The 11,426-nt window shown below is 28.9% G+C and overlaps 1 long non-coding RNA gene across 1 annotated transcript; it reads left to right on the top strand.

Moving 5' to 3' along the window:
• Positions 1 to 5,321: 5,321 nt before the first annotated feature.
• LOC136091228 (uncharacterized) lies at positions 5,322 to 11,142 on the top strand. Its single transcript, XR_010643808.1, has 3 exons — positions 5,322 to 5,461; positions 10,028 to 10,146; positions 10,966 to 11,142. It is a non-coding gene; the product is annotated as an uncharacterized LOC136091228 (long non-coding RNA).
• The last annotated feature ends 284 nt before the right edge of the window (positions 11,143 to 11,426 follow it).

The following is an 11,426-nucleotide window of genomic DNA, read 5'->3' as shown; positions in this document are numbered from 1 at the left end:
GATGCAAGAGCCTGAACAGCTGCTAATACTTTGCGCCAATCAAAGATGGCAGCTGTATTAGTGAGGAAGTTGACAGCTGTGGAAATATTAGCACTTCCTTTTGAAGACAGCTTGTAGCATCGTCTTCATGCTTCAGAAGCTGATGAATGACTTGCTTCTTTTTGGAGTCGAACAAGAGTGTGGAGAAAAGTGCAAACAATCCTATCTCTTCAGTGAGATATCACAGATGTTTGTTATGTGTTGTCACAGCCGCATCTGTCACGGCTGGATCAAAACTTTTATACCAAGTGAGATCATTCCACAATTGCAGATCATTCACTGATGCATCTGCAGCCGAACGTGCTGAAAGCCATGTATTTATGTAGAAAATGGCATTTGAAAAAGTTGCATCACATTTGCAAAAAGCAAATGTGATGCAACTTGTCCATTTTACCTTTGTTACAATTTAGCTGCTCACCGAATGCATAAATCTTTGCGCTGTATAGGATGGTTGCTACCCATTGGGTGTGACTAAATGCTCCAAGCTGTAACCAGTGTACAGTGTATGAGATTGTTTTTCTCCCAGAAGTACCAGTATCAATTCGACATTTTCCCGATAATTGTTACGTGACATTACATCTTCTGATGCGTCATCATATTCAGGCTCAGACACCAGTTTACAAAAAAAGGCATTTACTTCTTGCTGACATTTCAGTCTATAGTCGCGAATGTCAAGCCTTTTGCACATCAATTGCTGAGCAAGAGAGTCCCAATGCTGCTCAAAATCCTTAAACTCTGGTGTGTCTTGGCTCGATGTTGCACAGAATAATTTCTGCTAAATTGCACACAAAATTCTTTCCAATACATGGTGTTAACAAACTAAGTAGGATACCTTTTTGCCTAGTAATGTTTCCAACTTGAAACAGACCCCATTCTTCCTACCAGAATTAGAAGCAGTTGTGGCAAAAACTAGACCTACATTTACATTTTTAACACTCCACTCTTGTATCACAGCATGGGTAACAGTTTCCTGGGTTGTCTTAATGCCATCAGCTATGACGGGAAAGCTAAGCAGTTTTCATTTTCTGTGAGTAGTCGAATTTCTTTTTCTGCTCTTCTAGTACTTGATATCGACAGTGTCACACTTTTAAATCAGAGTCACCCTCTAATTTAACTGCGGCCATTAGGGGTGCTCAGAAAAAAAAAAAGACTCAAAAAATACCAAAAACGGATTACTTTAAGTATCTTGAGGGCAAGGCTAGCATAAATATTTATTATAAACTTTTTTTTCAAGGTTTAGATAAATATCTGTATTTTTGATAAAAAAAGTATGGTTATTTTCTTTCTTCTCAAAAATCAGTATAATTTACATTTTAAATCGGCTAAAAAACGTTTATTACGTGGTGCGGCGTTGTTTTTATAACCTTTTCAACAATTAAATTAATACATTTTCCAAATGTATATATTCAAAATAAGAATAGAATTACTCATTTTATGTACGTTTATTATTTGTAATATTTTTATCAGAATAAAATAAAATACTCCTTAAGTTATGACTTCAATTTATTAAATTGTCTTCAAAAACCAAACTTCGCGTTTTTTTTACTTTTTTGCAAAATTTGGAGATTTTATTGCAAAAAATATTCCTTATGTGCAATATCAACGATATTCTGAAAAAATCAAACATGTGCCAAAGAACCTTACATCATTAGTAAATACGCGGTTATCAAGTGGTCTTTATAAACAAATCATTAACAATTAAGAAATAAAAAGGTTTTTTCAAATTTACCGAAAATGTTGATTTTGTAACATATCTGGTTTTTGCATATCGCGATTCAATATTACTTATTAAATCAAAAAAAAATATTTTAAATATTTAAAAAGATTTTGTAGAAGTTTCTTCTATAGTTTATCTAATTAATCTTTTTTTTTTGTTCGTGTTTTTCTATCTTCGCTTAGGAGGAAAGACTATCAGATAATCTTTTTGTTCGTGTTTTTCTATCTTCGCTAAGGAGGAAAGACTATCAGATAATCTTTTTGTTCGTGTTTTTCTATCTTCACTAAGGAGGAAAGACTATCAAATAATCTTTTTGTTCGTGTTTTTCTATCTTCGCAAAGGAGGAAAGACTATCAGATAATCTTTTTGTTCGTGTTTTTCTATCTTCGCTAAGGAGGAAAGATCAGATAATCTTTTTTTGGTAAGATTAGTAGAACTTTTCCCAGAAATCCTGAAAGCAGAGCGAACTCAGTCAACTGATATCAATCTGTTCCCTTTTTCCTCTTCGTTGTTGTAACGATGGACAAATTACTGTATCATGCTGATGGCTCTTTCCTAATGGTCATTGACAACAATAAGGCTATTGGCATAATTTTCAAACATTTTAATTGAAGTATGTGTATGACAGTATTGCGGTGAAAGTGAAAGCCAGTCTTTTATTCTTTCTTCAGTTAAACCTCTAAAACTACACATAACGTAAGAAAAGTCACCCTCAATGTTCACAAGAACTGTCAGCCTGTCAATCTTAAACTTTTTCCCTGCATTAATTTCATAAAGAGTTTTTCTATCAAAATGTATAACACATGGATGAGGAGAAGCTTCTATTGCATTTTTTACATCCTCTTTTGCTAATGTTGACATATTTTCATTTTCTGATTTCATCTTTCTAAAGGCTATTGATTTACTGCAATGTATATCTGTAAGTTCGACACCAGCTTCAGTTAAAATGGCACTTGTAACTTTTTGCGAAACATTTGGCGAAACATAGTTTTATTTCACTTGTTAAATGATATATACAACGCATTATATCTTAATTTGTGTTTCATATCGCTACTTGAAAAATTAAAAAATTGTAGTTATAAGTTAAGAATATATTTTTTTGTTTGGTAATGGTAATAAACATACATAAAATGAGTAACTCTATTCTTATTTTGAATATATACATTTGCAAACTGTATTATGAATCTAAATAACAAATTTGAATTTAATTGTTGAAAAGGTTATAAAAACAACGCCGCACCACGTTATAAACGTTTTTTAGCCAATTTAAAATGTAAATTATACTGTTTTTTGAGAAAAAAGAAAAAAACCATACTTTTTTTTATCAAAAATACAGATATTTATCTAAACCTTGAAAAAAAAATTTACAATAAATATTTATGCTAGCCTTGCCCTCAAGACACTTAAAGTAATCCGCTTTTGGTCTTTTTTGGGTCTTTTTTTTTTCCAAACGTGTGCTTTGAGGGGAAGGAAAAAGTGGTTCAATGGCGCTGAAATTTTTTGTGAGTAAGTTTAAATATATTTGCTTTAAATCTAGACGGTTTGGTTTTTCAAAATTGTTTCAAATTTCAAGTTTGATTTGCACCTTACTTCTGCAGTGTCCTATGGTTATCATACAGATCAAGAACCTTTGCTTTTACCTTGTCTTTTCGTTATATTTCAATGCTGGTTTTCGTCCATTGCTGCTGAACTTATGACAGTAACAACTTTGTCTGCCACAGCACCATTACAACTGCTTCTTGTACTTCATTAGTTCAACTTTCAAATAAAAAAACAAGCAAGTAACATCTCCTTTTGTAGAAACTCTTCAAGCTGGTAATTCCAATATGGGATTTCCTATCAGCTAGATATCATCATTTCTTTGAGCCATGACACAGTTGGAACACTAATCCATTTCTGCTATTAATTACTTAGCAAAGCAAAATACACAGTACTATCTAGTGAATTTAGATTTATAACATTTTCAATTGCATAAACGCGTACAGGTAGTCAGCCATTTTGCCACTTGTTACTTATAATTACCGTAGCAAATGAAACTTTTCCAATATTACCATAATTGCGTGTTAAACGTACATTATCACATTTTGGCATACTGGTAGCAAGGCTTACAGTATTCAAACTCAAGCAAAAATTCACCCATCATATTGGCATACATAAAAGAATGGGAAAAAGGGGCAGTGAGCATGTTTTTTACAAACTTTATTTTTTACCATTGACTTCTGAAGCATCATAATATCTATACTGAAAGTATGTTAAATTGAATTGTTTCAGATTGCAAAGTTGGAACAACTGTAACTGACATATGCACTGGCATTATTGCTTATGTAGACAATACAATCCTTCAAAGTTCTACTCTTTATGGACTACAATAATTAGTTAATAAAGTTCAAGTACAATGAAAAAAATTTTTATATCAAGCTAGACACTAAAAAAAACCGAGTTTATTATCTCTGGTTAAAGTTCAATTACAAAAAAAAATTTAAATTAACGCTTCTTTTCTATATGTCAAAAGTAATTGAAAACATCTTGGATTTCTATGGGATAATCAAGACCATACACAAAATTTAGCTACTCTCCAAAAAGCGAATGTAAACAAACGCATGATTAAGTTTCAATCAGTCTCCGGAGCTCTTATAAAATCGATAACTCGTTTATGTCAGCCATTAACTATAGTGCATATGTTTAAATCTCCGGCTGTACCAAATCTACATACAGCTTAAAAATTTTTAGTTATAAAAATGCATTTTTCAATAAATTATACGCTGTCAAAAGATCTGCATAAAAACTCCTCCTCAGCATATCAATGTAAAGCAAAAATTATCTACTTTCCTTCTTTAAAATTGATGACTTATCTTTTCTTCTCATTCAAAACAAATTAAATCTGTTTATCAGACTACTGAGATTTGTTTCGCCATGATTTTGACTCATATATTAAAGATTAATAAGGATAACTATTTTATCAACGAACTAATGCAAATTTGCAACCGATTGAAGCTAAACTTCGCCCAGTGTTTAATAGACGGTAAAAAAATCGAGATATAAGAGCGACAACTCTAAACAAATCATTCGAATTCTGGAATATTAAAGAAAAGAGAACCATATTTAAAAAATTGATGGAAGAAGATATTACAAAAAAAATTTAAATTAAACTTCAGACTAATGGTTCGAAACGAGCTATGGACATATTTTCGCGTCACGGTAAGGAAGGAGGCGTGAACTTCCTGGTTAAATACACTTCCACGGTGCACTGTGACAAGACCATTAGGTCTTCTTGGGGCCCTAAATAACAATGTAAAATTAAAAAAAAAAGTTTTATACACTTTTTTTTTCCCTAGGATTTGGGTGATGAAAAGAATAAATAAATAAGTTTATTTCATTTAAAACGTAATATATATTTTGTCAGAATATATTTTGAGACTTAAAAAAAAAAAATTTTGATTTAAGTTTAACTAATTCGTCTTAACTATGTTTTTATGTAATTTTCCTTCTTTAAAATTGACTATATAGTATATAGTATATACTCAATCGTAATCCGTTTAGTATTTGATGTTGTTATGTTTCGGCACAAGACACCAAAAGAGGACCTGGTAGGAACAACAATATGGATTCTAGTAAGAGTCGCATGGCGAAAAAAGGGGCTAATCCATCTTCTTTTGCTCAAAGTATAGGCTTTGTTAAAAGTTTATACACTAATCCTGCAAGATGGTAAATTTAAAATACATTTTTAATGTAATTATTTTTTTTGCCAATATTTTGTCAAAAAATCTAAAATTTATGTGCTAAAAGGTTTCAGAATAATCTAAAAAAATTTTATGTTTTTATTTTTATTTTCATTCTCTGCTTGTCAAACTAATATTTTATATAATAAATTGTTTTTAGTCATAAATAACAAAAAATTTCAATAATTTAAAAAATTAAGAATATTGTTAGAAGTTTGTTAAAGTTTTGAAAAATCAAAATGTTTCTTAATGCAGAATGTCAGATATGATTAGTGGTAAAAAATGTGGAAAATATAAATACTTTAAAAACATATGCAAAGCAAGCAGAGTGTTAGCCAGCTCTATGGCACCATGATACTTCCCAATTTCCAATGAGTTTAAAATTCCCAAAATTCATCAACCTTTTTTTTTTTTTTTTAAGTAATAGGATAATTTTAATATAAATTCCTAATATTTTGTGGAACAATATTGCAGGCTTGGACTGGAATGGTGTGCGATTTTTTTTTTGACAACTTGGCCATGACTGTTTAGATATTTTAAAAATGATTTTAGGAATGTGCTGATGAAAGAAATGCAAAGCTAAACTTAAACTAGCGAAGAAAACAAATAAATAAAAACTAGAGAAAAAAGAAAACAAGTCCTTATGAAAACGAAAGTATGTAGGCACTAAAATACAACTCAATAAACTCAAACTCAAAGCAAAAATGACTTTTTATTATGTTTTTAATTGCGTTTGAAATGAATTACTTTAAAACTTATCTTTTGAAATGTTTTATTAAAGTTATGCAGAACGTTTTTGCAAATTACTCTTAATGATTGTTTAATGAATAAACAAAATTTATTTAAATTGTTGAAAAGTGTTTTATATATTATTTTTAAATTTTGTAAACATTTTTTCCCAAAAGTTGCACAAAAAAAATAAATAATGTAGTCTTTTTAAAATAGTAATTTTTATTCATTTCATACTCTTACAAGTAATTTAAGTTAAAAAAAAAGGTTTTCAACAATTCTTTGTAAAAATAGAAACAAAAAAAATAAAGCAATTAAATCATTTCATTGCAACAGGAAGATTTAATTTAACTTATTCTTAACTTAAAAATAATCTTTTAACATTTTTTTAGAAAGACAGCAAAAATAGTTTAAAACGTTTAAATTTATCATAAAAAATACATGCCTACATAGAAAAAATTAAAATGCATTTAATTTAAACAATCATCATAATTAATTTTTTATTTTTATTTAAAGCCTTCATGTAAAATAAAAATAAAAAGATCAACAATAAAAATTTTTTTAATTGCATTTAAATCATTGAAACATCAAAACAGCTGTGGTCGATTGTAAAGAAAAAAATTTATAACTGACCACTCAGTTACAGCAAGCCATTGCACGCTATTCCTGTCAAAGTCTGATATTATACAAAAAATCATGGTTTGATTGGCATGTATAAAATATTAGTGCAACAAACTTAGTTAATAGTATAAAACCTATTGTTTTTGGGTTATATTTGTTTAGTTAGTTCTAAAGCAAATATACAATTAAATAAAATATAGCAAAAACATTTGCTCAAAAATATAATCTTTTTTGTACTAAAAAGTGACAGGTCTGCACAAGATTTATATAGAAACATACTTGTCAATCTTTAGTTTATGAACTGAAATATTAAATTTAAATTAAAAAGTTTATTTTCCACTTTTTAGTACTAAAAAGATTATATTTTTGAGCAAGTGTTTTTGCTATATTTTATTTTCTACTTTTTAGTCTTTACAAAGAGTTACATTAATGATGTATTAATATTAATAAATTGAAAAAAAAAAAAAAAAAGTTTTTTTAAAAGATTTTAATTTAAAAAAATGCAAACCCACTAGCAATCTAAAAATGAAAAGATGTATTTATAAAAGCGAAAAGTATTTAAAAAAGAAAAAGTATAACAAACCCACAAGCAATATTAGCCGATTTTAAAAATGAAATGATTTGTTTATAAAAAAGATAAAAAAAATTGTATTACAAACCCACAAGCAATATTAGCCGATTTTAAAAATAAAAAGATTTATTAATGAAGGAAGATTACTTTTAAAAAACAAATCCGCAAGCAATTTAGAAGCTAATTTCTATATAAAAGGTTTTCTTGCGTGCCTTTGGCGACAAAGTTACTTTGGGAGGAAGAGAAGAGTTCATATCAAGTGAAAGAAAAGATTATAAAAATAGCAAACAACCAACTTATTTTGAATCTCGACCTCATCCTTTTCACATATGACTATTAGTGATAGATAGCTCAATGAAATGATTCAGCTAGGGTTGCTCAAAGAGTTCCTCCTGGTGGAAGTTAATGAGCCTCACCACTTGTGGTTGTTAGAAAAATAGACAGAGATTTACACATGTGCAGTTTACAAAATAGGTGTTAATCAAAAGATTTGCTCAGATTCATGCCCTATTCCAAATATTGAGAATAGGGCATAAATCTGAGCAAACTAATCACCAAGTTAAGATGGACAGAGAGGCACAAGAAATAATAACAGTTAATACCCTTATTGGATTGTTAAGATTGACATTCTCTCCTTTTGGAATAAAAACTGTGAGTGCAATATTTCAAAAAGTGATAGAATCTGTTGTTGGTGATATTATTCCTAATGTGGTTATATTTCAAGATGATATATGTGTCAGTGGTAAAAATGCCGAAGAGCTCAAATCTAATTCTAGTCAAATTTTGATTAAATTTGAAAAATTGGGGATGAGTATAAATAAAAGAAAATTGAACTAGTATTTGTCTTTTATTTTTAGGATATGAATTGTTAGAAAATGGAGTTACATCAGATCACAATTTCAGCAAATCAGATCATCAATCAAAACAGTTCATAATGACATACATTGTGGACAGTTCAAACTTGATGTAGATTAAAGTTGGAAGTTTGATGGTCTAGCTACTGTCAAGATGTCAAGAAAAATATGTAAAAAACTGTAATAAATGTGCGAGATAAAGGTGAGGAAAAAGATTTATTACATACACGGATAAATGAAAATAAACCTTGGTTCAGAGCGCATATGGATCATGTCTATGATCAGGGTGAACTATTTTTGTTTGTAGTAGATTCTTTTTTCTGGATGGCCTGAAGTTATTAATGTGAGTAACCATGAAGCTGCCACAGAAATGAGTTGTAAAAGTTTTGGTATCAGATAGTTTTTGAGAAATGGAGTTGTAGAAGTTTTGGTATCAGAAATGCTGATGAAAAATCTGGGAATGTCCAGGGGAAATGGGTTGAATTTTGGAAAAGTCAGATAGAAATTGGGGAAAATGGCTTTTCATCAAACTTATGTGACTTATGTTTGTTGTATATTGTAAACGTAACATAAAATTTTATTGGGCAGATGAAGTTGAGTTTGGATAACTTTAAATCGAATCAGAGATAACAGGTAATGGATCAGGAAAAGTTCAGGAAAATATTGGCAGACACTCTGTTATAAGACCCTGCTATATCATCCTCAATCTAATGGAGCAGCTGAAGAATTGTTATAAACAGTAAATATGGGTTTAAAAGTTTATTCACTAGGTAAGGTTTATTATGTGGATATTTAAGTAGAATGCTTTTATATTTCAGGACAATACCTCATGCATTATGATCAAGGGCTCCTTCTAAGATGATGAGGAGGCAGTTGAATTCTCTTTTTACTCTGAGCTTTGAAAGTGTTCACCCTTATGGTATTGCTAAAGACCAGATTCAAAAATTTTAACTTGCTTCATTTATTTCTCAAACTGGGCAAAACAATGAAATCATGTTGAGGAATAATTCTTTAGTTACATTGGCATACTGTGACCAAGTAAACAAATGTTTAACTGAGCCTAGTATTGTTATGGATAGCGAAGATAGTATAATTTGTGATAATCATGTAAATAATAACAAAACTGGATCCTATCACTAGTGATAAACCTGCCCAAACTACTTTTGACTGAAAAAGCACGAATCTAGAATTATGAAGTATCTGGCTGATAAGGGGACAAAAAATGATATGTTTCGGGAATGTGAAGCCATAAAATTTTATTATTTGCGGACAAACAGTAACAGTTTTTATATATGTAGCAATTTTTATATAATATATAAGCAAGTAAAGATGTTATATATTGTTATATTTCTATTAATTGTATTTTATTAATGATACAACATTTAACATATTAAGCATAAATATCTCAGCAGTTATTTTACGAAAAATATATTAGTTTATACATAAATATTGTTTTATTGGTTTTATACTGTTTTCACTTTATATCCCATATGGGATGTGGCGTTTTGAACATTACTTTCCATGATGAGGGTTTTGGTAAATGGTTTTTAAAAAGTGTTTAAATGAATTTTTCTTTATTTACACTACTAAGTTTATGATTAAGATAAAATATATTATAAATTATTATATTATAAATTATAAATTATTACTATTATAAAAGTACATAATATATGATTAAGATAAAATACATAATATTACTAATATAAAGTACATAATATTCCTCACCATATGATTAAGATAAAATTCGGATAAACCATTGAAATTATTTATATTTTAGGCAACTTGTTAAACATACTTCAATCTTTTTTTTGGCTGTTTACTTGGCTCATGAATTTTCAGATGTTGATCTAATGGCACCTCCACCAATTTAATTGAAAAAATAGCATATATTTAAAGGTATTGAGTTTATGTATGGAGACTTTTATTCATCATTCATTAAAAAATCAACTTGTTTCTCTGAGAAAATTGTTGAAAAATATTTCTTTTTCGAGCTTAGTTGTACTAAATACAAAATAATAATAGTTTATTATGACCTTCAAAGAGTTATATGAAATATAGTCCTATTGTTAAAACGTAAAGTAAGTATGTAACCCTGACAACTTCAAGTAAACCTGACAACTTCACGCTGAAAAAAAACTTAAAGTAGAGTAAAAATTTTTAATTTGTTCGCGAAGTCAACTTTTATCGTCCAATTAAATTCGAAGGATGGAAACCGAAAGATAAGATTGAAGAGTTGTCGATAAGCATCTCATCTCTTATAACTACCATTACATTAATGCAATGGTAGTTTATGTTAAGTAATGCATTACTTAGCATAAACTACTACATAATTTTTAAAAAGAGATAAAAAATGAAGTATTGATTTTGACATTTTTAACATTTTTTAAATATATTATGGTCACTTTTACATTTATTAAAAAAATTGTTTTGGTTTGTTTGTATTAACTAAAAATTAAATATTCGTTGAATTTTTTTTAGGTTGTACTTTAACAATTTTGATTGATTTATATCATTTATATGATTGCATGTTTTTTTTTCTCATCTTTATTCAAAGAATTAAATCATTCGCTTTTTTTATAAAAAAGCATTCTGAGTTAAAGTTACATAGCAACTTTTTGATTAATTATTTTTATTATTAATTATTAGATATTTATTTATTAGAATGTTATTACTTTGTTTATAAGACAGTTTAACTCTTTTTTAATTTTGTTTTAGGTGCTTCCGTGTTGCTCTCGACTAAACTCTCTTGTTGTTTGTGTATTGTGTTATGTCAAAAGTATAATTATTATTACGTTGTGTTGCGTTGTATGATTTTAATATATTTTTTTAATGTGTTTAGATAAAATAATAAACGATACTCAGTTTAAAAAAATGTCTTAAAAAAACGTTTTAGTCACTTAGTTTTATTTGCAAAAACGTAAACCTACTAAAGGGGAGCATCCATAAAGTACGTACGCAGTAAAACCACTGATTTAAGACCCCTCTGAACACCATGCGTACGCACGCATTTTCTATTGCGAAATCACCCCCAAACTAAAAATTTTCAAAACATTAAAATTTTTAGTTTATCTGACATTTGGATGGTTAAGAGCCAAATCAGCCTATACAACGAATATGTTGAAATGAGATAATTTGACGCAAAGTTTAAAAGTCTTTAACAAAAGCCACTAAACCGA

This window comes from Hydra vulgaris, chromosome 14 (genome assembly GCF_038396675.1).
Source record: "Hydra vulgaris chromosome 14, alternate assembly HydraT2T_AEP".
In the NCBI taxonomy this organism is placed as follows: Eukaryota; Metazoa; Cnidaria; class Hydrozoa; order Anthoathecata; family Hydridae; genus Hydra; species Hydra vulgaris.
Note: the sequence above shows the minus strand (reverse complement) of the source record. Positions and strands in the feature narration are given on the sequence as shown.